This window comes from Oryx dammah, unplaced genomic scaffold (genome assembly GCF_014754425.2).
Source record: "Oryx dammah isolate SB20612 unplaced genomic scaffold, SCBI_Odam_1.1 HiC_scaffold_11, whole genome shotgun sequence".
Lineage (NCBI taxonomy): Eukaryota > Metazoa > Chordata > Mammalia > Artiodactyla > Bovidae > Oryx > Oryx dammah.
Window position 1 is genome coordinate 24950541 of NW_024070195.1, and position 14179 is coordinate 24964719.

General features: G+C 34.6%; 1 long non-coding RNA gene across 1 annotated transcript; it reads right to left on the reverse strand.

Annotated features, from left to right (window-relative positions):
* Nucleotides 1–605: 605 nt before the first annotated feature.
* LOC120870609 lies at nt 606–12978 on the reverse strand. Its single transcript, XR_005722827.1, has 5 exons — nt 12928–12978; nt 11264–11305; nt 5937–5957; nt 1509–1529; nt 606–671 (listed from the first exon to the last, which is right to left on the reverse strand). It is a non-coding gene; the product is annotated as an uncharacterized LOC120870609 (long non-coding RNA).
* Between the last annotated feature and the right edge of the window lie 1201 nt (nt 12979–14179).

Genomic DNA, 14179 nt, shown 5'->3' on the forward strand with positions numbered 1-14179 from the left:
TGAATGACAGTAGTCATTTAAATGCTTCTGGGAAAGTGTCAGAAATACTTACCATTTTTTTTCCGTAAAATATCTGAAAAATAAAATTAAGAGATCCATGTAAATATCAAAAGATACAAACACAAAATGATTCTATTCTATTCTAAAATTTGCAATTACAATTCAGTTTATTAGTGTTCAGAAACACACACGCACACACACACAAAACACTCATAGAACATGCATACACACAGAAGAACTCCTATAGGAATATTGACACCCACAACCTGACACATCCACAGTGAGAAATCCTCCTTTTGCTCAATATATTCTCCAGAAATTCAGAGGAGGAAAAAATTAAGTCAATTTACTGTATTGAGAGAGAATTTCAGGAATGTTAGTCAAAGTTTTTAATCACTTTGGCATTAGTTAGGCATTCATTGTTCACTTTGTAAGATGTGATAAGGTATTTGGAAGCTAACACATATGTGTGGAATCAAGGTACCTTTGTTCATTATACTAGATATAAATACTGAATTACAGGATTAAAAACATTCTAGAGATTACTCTTCATTATGAACTATGTACCTCTAATCACATTTAATGTCAACCAATGAATACATCACCTTGATTTGAGATGTTTCTATTTTGATTCACACCTAAATGAAGCATATATGATTTATATTCAGTGCCTGTAAAAAAAATCACAGCATTTAATGCCAGTGAAGCATGAATTACCACTTTTGCAAGAAACTATTCCAAGAATAACTTTTGAAATATTTCTACATCTGGGATGAACTTTGCTCAATTTACAATACAAACCCTTGAAGTTATTGCAGTTTGACAAGTTAAAAATTATGTCAATACAATGCAAGAGAAAGATAGTAAAATTATTATGGTGTGAGAGAAAATAATCCCAGCAAATGGTTTGTGCACTTGAGAGAAGACTCTAATAAATGGTCAAAGTCATTGGAAGAATGAATCTAAAGCCCACACTGGTCCAGTGGATTACACCTGAATTTACACAGTCTTTGAAAGGATAAGTGCTGGAAAAACTTCACTCAGTGAATACGGAGTCTTGTGTTACCTCATGAAGTTTGGGGAGGTATTAATGGCATATCAATGACCCCTTGAACTCTGACAACATGACAGACTTTCCAAGTCAATGGAATTGTTCCGAGTAATAAATATAGAATGTAACCGTGTTTTCACCAGTCCCATTTTCTTCATCTCACAAAATTTATAATGAAACTAGCAAAACTCTGAATGATAATCTGGGACAATATTTAGAGGGAAGGAACATAGAAAATGAAAAAGGAAGCATTGGGAAAGAATCAGCTATAGGGTCATAAAATTGGAGAGAATTTAATATGTGTGAAGTTCCTAAACAAATAATTTGGGAAGTTAGAGTAGACATCCAGGAAAAAGGTAAGCAAGCCAACAGATGGCAAGCCAAGAGAAAATATTCAAATTGCTGAAATGGATAATTTAAAGTCTTTTGGAATATTAATGCTGTCAGATATATTTACCAAATTTTTTCTGAAGGTCATCTGAAAAATGAAAACAGAAAACTACTGTAAAAATCATGGCACAAAAACACAAAATAATTGAAATTTAGTGGAATATTCACATACAACAGTAAAGGTTACAGGATATAGACCAACACTGATACATACAGACATGTGCAGACACACACACGTACCAACATAGCTTAAAGCTTCCTTATGTCCTGGCAATACTGATCAAAAATTAATAAAAGGAAAAGGAGTGATCTTCTTCACTTGAGGAAGAGTTTCAGGAATGATACGACTAGCGGTTTTCCTTATATAAGTTATTGATTTATTAGACTCACGAGTGATTATTAATTTGGTTGGTTAGCTTCAATAAATTTCTTGGTTGCTGTTAAATATAAATAATCACATCTCATATTTGTTGTAGCTCTGGTTTATAAAGTACCTACAAAAAATAAGTTAGAGAATACTGACTGCTTTAGAGAAAATGTGGTGTTTGGTTCTTGGGAAACTATATTCACATTATGTTAAAAATGAAGGCATAACTTTGTGGTGAATTGCTAGATTAGCACATGTCAAAATGAAATTCATCTCATCTTAATCATCTTATCAGGAAAAACATTAACATGCACCTATGCAACAGAATTAGTTAAAAAGAGATGAGGAACCAGAGAGAAAAAAAGTCACCCATTTGTTCAAAACAATATCTGTAGCAATGACTACCTAGCCTCTGATGCATGAATTATAGAGATAAATTTTTGATTTCCCTGAAAACAAAAGTATACTGAAAAATACCATTAGAAAGATAAGATACTAAAATTTTATTTTATTTTATTTTATTTATTTTTTTTAATTAATTAATTAATTTATTTATTTTTTAAATTTATTTATTTATTTTTAATTTTTACTTTACAATTCTGTATTGGTTTTGGCATAGATTGACATGAATCCACCACAGGTGTACATGCGTTCCCAAAAATGAGCCCCCCTCCCACCCCCCTCCCCACAACATCTCTCTGGGTCATCCCCGCGCGTCAGCCCCAAGCGTGTCATATCCTGCATCAGACATAGACTGGCATTTCGATTCTTACATGATATTATACATGTTTCAATGCCATTCTCCCAAATCATCACACCCTCTCCCTCTCCCTCTGAGTCCAAAAGTCTGCTATACACATCTGTGTCTTTTTTGCTGTCCTGCATACAGGGTCATCATTGCCATCTTCCTAAATTCCATATATATGTGTTAGTATACTGTATTGGTGTTTTTCTTTCTGGCTCACTTCACTCTGTATAATCGGCTCCAGTTTCATCCATCTCAGCAGAACTGATTCAAATGTATTCTTTTTAATGGCTGAGTAATACTCCATTGTGTATATGTACCACAGCTTTCTTATCCATTCATCTACTGATGGACATCTAGGTTGTTTCCATGTCCTGGCTATTATAAACAGTGCTGCAATGAACATTGGGGTACATGTGTCTCTTTCAATTCTGGTTTCCTCTGTGTGTATGCCCAACAGTGGGATTGCTGGGTCATAAGGCATTTCTATTTGCAATTTTTTAAGGAATCTCCACACTGTTCTCCATAGTGGCTGTACTAGTTTGCATTCCCACCAACAGTGTAGGAGGGTTCCCTTCTCTCCACATCCTCTCCAGATACTAAAATTTTAATAAGTAATTTTGTGTTTTATCAAAAAATAACTTATAGAGGAATTGCAGGACAATAATTTATGGTGACATTCACCTAAAATATTCAGATCTGAGATATGTGCTTTTCTTTATCATTCTTAAAAATTTAACATCTTTCCAAAATAGCTGAAGTATGGCTAAATTGACAATTGCATTAATAAAAGTAAATAAGAATGAAATGAAGTTACTATCTTTGGATATAAAATTTTCCAGGAAAAAAAAAATGTGAGTATTTGCACACCTGGAATGATTAGACTTTAGCCACTGTAAGAAGGACCCTCAAGTTTGCACTTGACCAGTGAATGATTTCAGGTTTTTTTCAGGCTTTGAAAGACCAGAAGAGGGAGGAGTATGAGAGAAGTTGACAAGATAAATATTGCCTTAAAATGGTAGAGATCCTGGTGAGTGGAAACCAATGAAGGCATATTGATGAAAGCTGGGATTTGTATAAGACATCAGGAAAGCAGGCCTTTTAAAATGTTTTGAGAGTAGAGGGATATCAAAAATACTTTACCATCTTTTTTCGGAGTATTTTCTGTAAAATACAATGAAAAGTCAATATAAATTTCACTGGAAAGAAACATGAAAATTCAGATTTGTTGAAAATTGTATGCAGATTTAAATCATCAGGATGCAAATAAACACTCAAAAACCACACACACTTATACCAACACACACAGGGTGCAGTGTGTGAAAATTTCCTTTGGTAATTACTTGATAGTTTTTATGATTCATTTTGGAAGTATATACTCTTTTGTTACTCAGATTTTTATCTTTAATAAGAGATCTCTGTGCTGTTAAATACATATACTCAACTGTCCGAGAGTGGTAGCTTTGCCATATGAAATGACCAAACACTGAATTACAGAATCCTGAGCTACTGCTCTTATAGGACATCACTCTCAGGTTCATGGGTGCCTCTTTTCACAATTTTCTCAACTGCCTAGTGAATAACTATTTATGAGACTTTGAATTTAACTCATTCCTCAATGAACCTTACTTTTACAAAGTAAAATGAAAGAGTGGTTAATAAAACACTAAATGGCAGTAAATGGATTTCTAAATCAAATGAATGAAAAATCTTGGATAAAACTTTCAGAATAGAAATGTTAAAATTGCAAAACGTTGCAGGTAATGTCATACTTGAATATATTTTAAAATAGGAAATGTCTGTGTAAATTGCACAGATGGAACAAATCAAAGGAAAAGTAATGAAACATTGAATAACCCATGAAGAGGACAGACTTCAATTAAAGTAGTCATAAAATGAGATTTAAAAAATTATGTAAAGCTATATGGTATGTACATTGCAATGGAGGAAGATGCTCACTGAGAGTTGAAGTCAGGAAAGAGATGAAACATGACAAAGTTCAAAGTGTGAAATGTTAATGGAAGTTACATTTATCCTGTTCAGCTTTATCTAAAAAATAAAAAAAAAAAAGAAATAACCATGCAAACTAAACGAAGGCACAATGTGAGGAAGAAAAGACAATAATTTGATTCCTTTCCATTATTTATTCATTCAGTATAAATGAAACCACTTTCTACGAATTTGAACCTAACATTTCAAAGGCCATGTAACTCATGAGAGGCAATGCTGTTTTAAGTTCTCTCACCCTTTTCTGCAAAAGAATTACCATACAAAAGTAAATCATGGTAAAGTGGAAATTCTTCTGGGATAAACTGAGTCAATATTTGGTCTTGAAATTGGCTTTCTGCCTTTTTCATAACAAAAGACAAACATACTCACACTGATGAAATGGTACTATAAGTATGATGTAAATGTGAATAGTTAAAGTATCCCTCTGTCAGAAAATTGATCAGCAGCTGTTTTCATTTGAAGCCTGCTAAATGCCTTTAAGGGATATGCCCCCAAGATTTATCCAGTAAAGATGTAATTGAAAAATATCAAGGAGAAAAGGAAGATGTTAAACTTTGAAATTTGAAGTGATTTGTGAAAAAAAAAATTGGAATTATTCTAGTACAATATTTCCCTTTTCACTTACATACATAGTTCTGAATTTTGAAATATACATAATTTTTTCTTAAGATACAATATATTGTTTAATTATTGAAAAGACATTGCAGTTGGCATAAATAATAATAGCATTGATAAAAATTTCAAAGTATAAATAATACATAGAGATGGGAAAAAGACAAGAAAATATTGTAAAACATTTGTAGAACTGGAACATTAATTTGTTCAGTAATAGCAGAAGAGTGAGACTCAATCTCACACTATCCAGTGGGTGGCATCAGATTTTATAAGATCTTTGGCAGGACAGTGGAGGGAGAAACCTCATCAATAAACTGAGAATCCTCTTTCTCTTAAGCATTGGAAACTGTTAACAGAGAAATTACCCTTTCAACTTGGGTACTTGTAGACATCCTAAATTAACTGACATTTCTCAGAAAACAAAGAGAGCATGGTAACCATGTGCTGATGAGTTCAGTCCCATCATCTCAGAAAATCATGATACCATTTGGGAAGTCTCTGGAAGAGAGACAAAGCCAGTGTGATAAGGAGGAAAGGTAGAAAAGATGCAATGAGCAATGACATAACATAGGGGAAAAACAATGGAAATGGTGAAATATGAAAGAGGATCATATCCAAAAACTGGACAGAAGTGAATGGCCATCCGTGTGAAAAGTGAACCAATGGATGGCATAATGATAGAAAACAGGGAATGTTCAATACAATGTGGAAGCAGTCATTGGAAGAGTTATTGGAGTGAAGAGTTGTTACAAACTTACCAAGTTTTTTCAGAAGATCACCTGGAAATAAAGTGGAAAGCATCATGTCAATATAATGGAAAAGAAATATGAAGAAAAATAAAATATTTTGAAGAACCTGAAACTGATGTTAACTGTATCTGTATACATATAAACCCATGCAGGTTTTCACATCATGAACATGAAACAGACTAAACAATAGTGGCTGAAAGCTGCTGTCTTTCAATCATAGAACATTCTATTTTTTAAAAAAGGCAAGCACAGTCAATTTTTTAAATGAAGAAAGATGTTTAGAAATATTAGTTCAGGTAGTTACACTTTCAAAAATTTTGTGCACCTTTTGACTTTATTTAGACTCTTATGTTTGTTCTAATAAGTTTCTTGACAGGTACTGAAAATATATAGTCAGCTCTCAGTTTTATTGTAGCTTAGGTATTTAAGTTCATCATAAACACAAAATCAAGAATCTTAAGCCTCTGCTCCTAGCAGTAAATATAGAATTAGGTTATTGGATGCCTCTATTCACATCCTTTATTTGCAAATTGTTTTATGTATGTTTCTACCAGTGAATGCCTAAATGAAGACAATGGTACAAGAGAAAGGTGAAACTAGGAAAATACATCAGTGGGACTTGTGATTTTTCTCTTCACATTTATTGATAAAATATTAAGGGAAAGAACTCAAAATTCATTCAAAATGAAGGTGCAATGACAGGAAAGGAAAGGGACAATCATTTGAAGAGCTTCCATTTTTCTCAGTGTGGCTCAACATGACCAAAATGTTTGAGAATTGGCACCATTTTCAATGAAGGCTTGACAGTCTTCTCAGAAGTCAGAGGAACTTTTTTTTTTTCTTTTGACTTCTATTTACCTCTTTGGTGCCAAAGAAACAAGACTGGAAATGACAGCGTGGGAGGAGCTAGGTCAGGTCTTCCTCTGCGATAAGCAACACCCATATAGGGACTATATTGCCTGTTTTTTTCAAAATCAAATGCAAACACAATTCAAACACTAGAGTGATATTTAAGATGTTATTAGGGAGATTCCCCTGACAGTTCAGTAGTTCAGACTCTGCTTTCACAGCAGGGGGCACGAGTTGGATCCCTGGTCAGAAAACTAAGATCCCATGTGCCTGGATTTATCTCTGGACTTTCTATACTTTCTCATTGATCTATATTTGCTGTGGATTGACCTGGAGATTGTCATACAGAATGAAGTAAGTCAGAATTAGAAAAACAAATATCATATAATATCACTTGCATGTGGATTACACAAAAGTAGTACAGGTGAGCATATTTGCAAAGCAGAAATAGAGTCAGAGATGCAGAGAACAAACTTATACACTATTATGTATAAATATATAGCTAGTGAGAACTATAATATATAATAACTATAACTACTGTAGAGCACAGGGAACTCTACTCAATGCTCCCTGCTGACCTGGGAAGGATATCTAAAAAGGAGTGGATGTATGTATATTTATAACTGATCCCCTATGCTATAGAGCAGAAACCAACAAGGCATTGAGAAGGAACTATAATACAGAAAACACATATATGCATTAGTATACTGTATTGGTGTGTTTATTTCTGGCTTACTCGTGGAGGATTCATGTTGATGTATGGAAAAACCAATACAATATTGTAAAGTAATTAGCCTCCAATTAAAATAAATAAATTTAAATTTAAAAAAATACAGAAAACAAAACAAAACACCAGAAATAGCATCTGTTACTACTTCTTCAACAAAGCATAGGTGTTATTAGAAGGAAAAAACCCCACAGCCCTCATGGTGTAGGTAAGAAAAATAAAGTACTAAGGATGCTACAAGTATAAGCAGGCACTTGCCCCAAGCTGTGTTATAACCAGATGTTATATGAAGTCAGCTAAATAGGAAACAATGGAAACAGTGTCAGACTTTATTATTTTGGGCTCCAAAACCACTGCAGATGGTGACTGCAGCCATGAAATCAAAAGACTCTTACTACTTGGAAGGAAAGTTATGACCAACCTAGATAGCATATTGAAAAGCAGAGATATTACTTTGCCAACAAAGGTCCATCTAGTCAAGGCTATGGTTTTTCCAGTAGTCATATATGGATGTGAGAGGTGGACTGTGAAGAAAGCTGAGCACCGAAGAATTGATGCTTTTGAACTGTGGTGTTGGAGAAGACTCTTGAGAGTCCCTTGGACTGCAAGGAGATCCAACCAGTCCATTCTAAAGGAGATCAGTCCTGGGTGTTCATTGGAAGGACTGATGCTAAAGCTGAAACTCCAGTACTTTGGCCACCTCATGCGAAGAGTTGACTCATTGGAAAAGACCCTGATGCTCAGAGGGAATGGGGGCAGAAGGAGAAGGGGATGACAGAGGATGAAATGGCTGGATGGCATCACCGACTCGATGGACATGAGTTTGAGTGAACTCTGGGAGTTGGTGAAGGACAGGGAGGCCTGGCGTGCTGCGATTCATGGGGTCGCAAAGAGTCGGACACAACTGAGCGACTGAACTGAACTGAACTGAAATACAGTAATGTAACTCCTGTACTCCACTCCCTTGTAAAAAAATATTTACATGAAAAAGTGTTATTTGGGGAGAATGTTAAGCTTTCAATGACTCTCTAAGTACAGTAGGGGAAAAAATATCCACAAACATTTGGCTACGTTCTAATGGGAAGATGAGAGAAACATAAAATACTTCTAGAGCTCTCTCCAAGTTTCAAAGGGTCAAGTAATTTAAAACTGGGAGCTATGTTTTCGAGAAGACATCTTGCCACTCAGTGACATGCTTTTATGCATCCCTGCCCTACCCCCATCTCTTGATTCAAAAGTACAAAGGTAGATGATGATGTTAAAAGAGGCAGAAAAGGATTTTTTTCTGGGATAAAAATTTCAATCATATATATTTCATTGGACCTTCTTTCAGTGTACTATTCTTTTCCAGAATACAATGTAAGCATGCACACAGATTGGAGTCACATACTTAAGAAGTCATGGGGAAGACTTGTTTAATTACTGAAAACATAATGTCCATCACTTCATGGCAAATAGATGGGGAAACAGTGGAAACAGTAACAGACTTTATTTTTGGGGGGCTCCAAAATCACTGCAAATGGTGACTGCAGCCATGAAATTAAAAAACGCTTGCTCCTTGGAAGAAAAGCTATGACCAACCTAGACATCTTATTAACAAGCAGAGACATTACTTTGTTGAAAAACGGCCATCTGGTAAAGCTATGGTTTTTCCAGTCATCATGTATGGATGTGAGATTTGGGCCATAAAGAAAGCTGAGCACTGAAGAATTGATGTTTTTGAACTGTGGTGTTGGAGAAGACTCTTGAGAGTTCCTTGGGCTGCAAAAAGATCAAACCAGTCCATCCTAAAGGAAATCAGTCCTGAATATTCATTCGAAGGACTGATGCTGAAGCTGAAACTCCAGTACTTTGGCCACCTGATGCGAAGAACTGACTCATTGGAAAAGACCCTGATGCTGGGCAAGATTGAAGGCAGGAGGAGAAGGAGACGACAGAGGATGAGATGATTGGATGGCATCACTGACTCGATGGACATGAGTCTGAGCAAGCTCCTGGAGTTGGTGATGGACAGCGAAGCCTGGCGTGTTGCAGTCCAAGGGGTTGCAAACAGTTGGACACTACCGAGCAACTGAACTGAAATGAGAGAAACTTACCTATTTGTTTGTGAAGATCATCTGAAAAAGGAAAAGGAAACATTATTTTAAATATCATGGCTCAAAAAAAAAAAAGGAATTCAAATTTAGTCACTTAATCACTTACAATGTTAAATGTAATAGGATATATACAAACACAATTTAGCAGCTAAACAACAAATAGACAAGCACAGATACATAAACACTTGTATGGAAGCACACACAAGTACAAATGTTGCTGAAAGTTTCCTTTTGTCCTGATCATATTAATCAAATAAAGAGGAAAAGGGAGTGATCTTCCTGACCTGAGGAATAACTTCAGAAATAATACTACTAGTAGTTTTCCTTTAAATAGATTCTTGATTTACTGGACATCACTTGGGCTGTTAGAATTTGGTTGGTTGTTGTTATTTGGAAACATCACAATAGTTTTTGGTGTTATTAGCATAAAATATTCAAGATTGAGATATGTGTTATTTTTCAACTTTCCTAACAATATAAAATATTTCCACAAACAAGTAATTGCAGTTGGCCAAATTGATAACTGTGTCAATAAAAGTAAATAAGAATGAAGTAAAATTACCCTTTTTTGATATAAAAGAATTCCAGGAAAAAAATGTATGTGAGTTTGTTGCATATATAGAAACTTAAGGCAATGTAATAATGACCCTCAAGTTTACTCGTGACAAAGAATGATTTCAGATTTTATTCAGGCTTAGAAAGACCAGAAAGAAAGGAATATGGGAGATATTGACAACCAAACTATTGCCTTAGAATGCTAGAGATACTGGAGATGCCAAGTCAGTGATGGCATTTTGATGAAAAGCTGGGATTTTTGTAAGACATCAGGAAAGGAGGCTTTTTAAAGTGTTTTTGGAGTAGAGGGATATCAAAGATACTTTAACATTATTTTTCCAAATTTCATCTGTAAAATACAATGAAAAATCAAGTAAATTTCACTGGAAAGAAACATGAAAAAAATTCAGATTTATTGAAAATTATATGTAAATTTAAGTTATTAGGATGCAGATAAACATACAAAAACCACACACACATGCACTGATATATACATACACATATATATATATACAGCATTTGAAAGTTTCCTTTTGAATACTATTCAGTATTCAATAGAAAGGAGAAAGGAGTACATTTCCTGAACTGAGAAGACTTAAGAAATACAATTTTTTGTAATTATCTGATAAAAACTTTATGATTTGTTTTGGTAGAAGCACTATTTTGTTACTCAGATTTTCATCTTTAATTAAGTGATGTATGCTGTTAAATATATACATATACTCATCTGCCCTAGTATAGAGCTTTGCCAATATGAAATCACAAAACACTGAATTACACAGTCCTGAACTACTGCTCTTGTAGGATATGAGGGTCAGGTTCATGGGTCCTCTATTCACAACATTTTTCTCAACTGATTAATACATAACTGTTTTGTGAGACTTTGATTTTAACTCATTCCTCAGTAAAGCTTACTTTCACAAAGCAAAATGAAAAGGCCATTAATGAAATACTACATAGGAGTGAAGGAGCTTCTATATAAATAAATGAAAATATCATGGATAAAACTTTCAGATCAGAAACATAAAAACTGCAAAGTAATGTTAACACTATCGAGATACACTGAAACACATTCACATATACACATCATGAACACAAAATAAATTCACCCACAGTGGCTGAAATCGCCTCTGTTTTATCCAGAGAACATTCTATGGTTAAAAAAAAGAAGAAGAAGAAGAAGGAAAGCAAACGCAGTCAATTTTCTAAATGAAGAGACATTTTTAGAAATACCAGTACTCAGGTCTAAGGGGCCATTAAGAAACTATTAATATTTTTCCAGTGCTTAAGAGAGGAGAGGATTCCTAGCTTAATAAAGAAGTTTCTACTTCCATTGTCCTGTCAAAGATTTTATAAAAATATTTTGTCATCCACTGCTTAAGTGTGAAATTGAGTCACACTCTTTACTGTTCTGGAACATAATACTCAAAAATGAGTATGAGTTTTGTTGAGAACTGGGACAAAGTTTTCCAAAAGACAGCTTGATTCAGTGGCAATTTTTCTTGCATCCTCCGGCCGCCACCTCTTGATGTAAAAGTCCAAAGATAAAAAATGATATTATGAGAAAATGTAGAAAAAGACTTATTCTGGGAGAAACAATATCAATCATATATCTCTCACTGGACCATCTCCTTTTCCAAAATATAGTGCAAACATGCACACATACATGTGTCAGATACTTAAGAGGTCATGAGGAAGCCTACAGTCAAAGCACCCATCTAGTGAAAACTCTGTCAGTAACGGTAGTCACAGGAGGCACACTTCATACATTGAAGAGATGTATTTCCTACTTCTATTCATCTGTAACCAAAAATATAATAGAAGAATATCACCACAAAAGGAAGGATGTCAAACTTTTAACGGTGATGTTAATGTTTCTTTAAAAGAACATTTAGAATTATGCTCGGACTCTAGTTATATCATTCACTTAAAATTTCAAAATGGAGACATATGTTATAAATGATCTCAAATTATTACACTTTCCAAGTGAAAACTTATGTCAATAAGATTCAAAAAAAGAGAGAAAATTAGTATAAGAGAAAATACACCCAGGAAATGGTATATAAAATAAATGTACACATGAGAGAAGATTCTAGTAAATAATCAAGGGCATTGGAATTGTGAGCCTAAAGTCCACACTGGACCAATGAATTCACACAGTACAAGAGCTGTAGAAACTTCACTCAACAAATTTGGAGTCTTGTTTTATCTCATAACGTTTGGAGAGACATCCGTGGCATATTAATGGCCCCTTGAACTTTGAAAACATGAAAGAGGTTTCAAGTAAATGAAAGTGCTCCAGAAAATAAATATAGAATACAAACCATGTTCCCATAGGTCTCATCCCCTTCACCTCACAAAGCTTATAATGAAATTGGCAAAACTCTGAATGATAGACTGGGACAGATAAATAGGGAAGGAACATTGTGTACACCCATGGCTGGTTCATGTTCAATGTATGGCAAAAACCACCTCAATATAGTAAAGTAACTAGCCTTCAATTAAAATTAATTAATTATTTAAAATAAAAAACTAGGATCCAAAAAAAAAAAAGGCAAAAGGAAACATTAGGAAAGAATCAGGTGTAGGGTAACAGTGAAGAGAATTTATTATTGTTGAAGTTCCAAGCAAATATATGGGAAGTTAGAATAGACATCCATGCAAAAAGAAAACAACAGATGTTTTAGGGTTAAAAGTACAGGAAATATTCAAATCATTGAGAAATGTTAATTTAGTGTGTGTTTGGAAGATTAACGATATAAAAGAAATTTACCCATTTTTTTCTGAAGGTCATCTGAAAAGGTAAAAGGAGACAACATTATAAATATCATGGTTTAGAAACAAAAAGTGATTTAAATTTAGTGGAAAATTCACATAAAATATTAAATGTAGCAAAATATACACAAACACAGATACTTGCACACATGTGTGCAGGTACACACATATGTATCAATTTGACTGAAAGCTTTCTTTGTCCTGAGAGTATTGGTTAAGAATTAAAAGGAGGAAAAGGAGTGATCTTACTGACATGAGAAAAAATTTCAGGACTGATACTACTAGTGGTAATTTTTAAGTAAGATTTTGATTTACTGGACATCACTTGGGCTCTTGTTGTTTGGTCTGTTTGTTGCTATTGCTTTTTAGTTGCTAAGTCATGTCCAGCTCTTTTGTGACCTTGTGGACTGTAGCCCACGAGGCTGTTACGTAGCCCGCCAGGCTCTTCTGCTCTTGCGTCTTTTCCCAGGCAAGAATACTGGAGTGAGAAGGATGTCACAGTCATCCGTGATTCCAGCCCTCCAGGGCACTCAGGAAGGAGAAGAATACCTGCTCAATCTGGTAGCCCTCAGACTGCAGTCACTCCTTGCGGTGAGGACTGAGGAACTCAGGATGTGAAAAAAACACAGGATACTGGCCCCAGGATAGCTGAGGTGCATATTAAAGGAATGATTTCAGTGAGCCCAGACTCTTGCTTCTTCCCATACATAGAAAAGCACTAAATTCCTTAATTTAGGATATCCAGTTCTCTTTAATTCACAAAATTACTTTTCATGTTCACACTACCTGCCCTTCGTTGCAAGTTTCTATATAACCTGACTTCCCTGTCCTCCTTGGAGCAGTTCTCTCAGGGTCACTTGAGATTGCTGTCTTCTAGGTTTGAAGTCCTAAATGTTCCCACTGAATAAAGCGTAACTCAACTTTCAGGTTGTGACTATTTTTAAAGTTGACAACGGAATTTTTTATTATAATTGAGACCTTGACACTTTGGTTCAAGGAAATTTTGTTGATTCACAAATACTTTTATGTTTTCTTTCTCCTTTCAGAATTGAGCTTGCTCAGTCTTGTTTTGGTTAAGTATTTGCAGGGTAGAGACAATTGCAAGACAAATGAGCCTGTGGTTTTTTTCCATAACTTTTCAGTGATCTGCATAGTTTATGATTCATTACCCTTGATTGACCAGAGACTCTGAAACTAAGAATCAGCTTGATTTCAGTTAATGAGCTATACTAATATATTGGCAAAAGGAG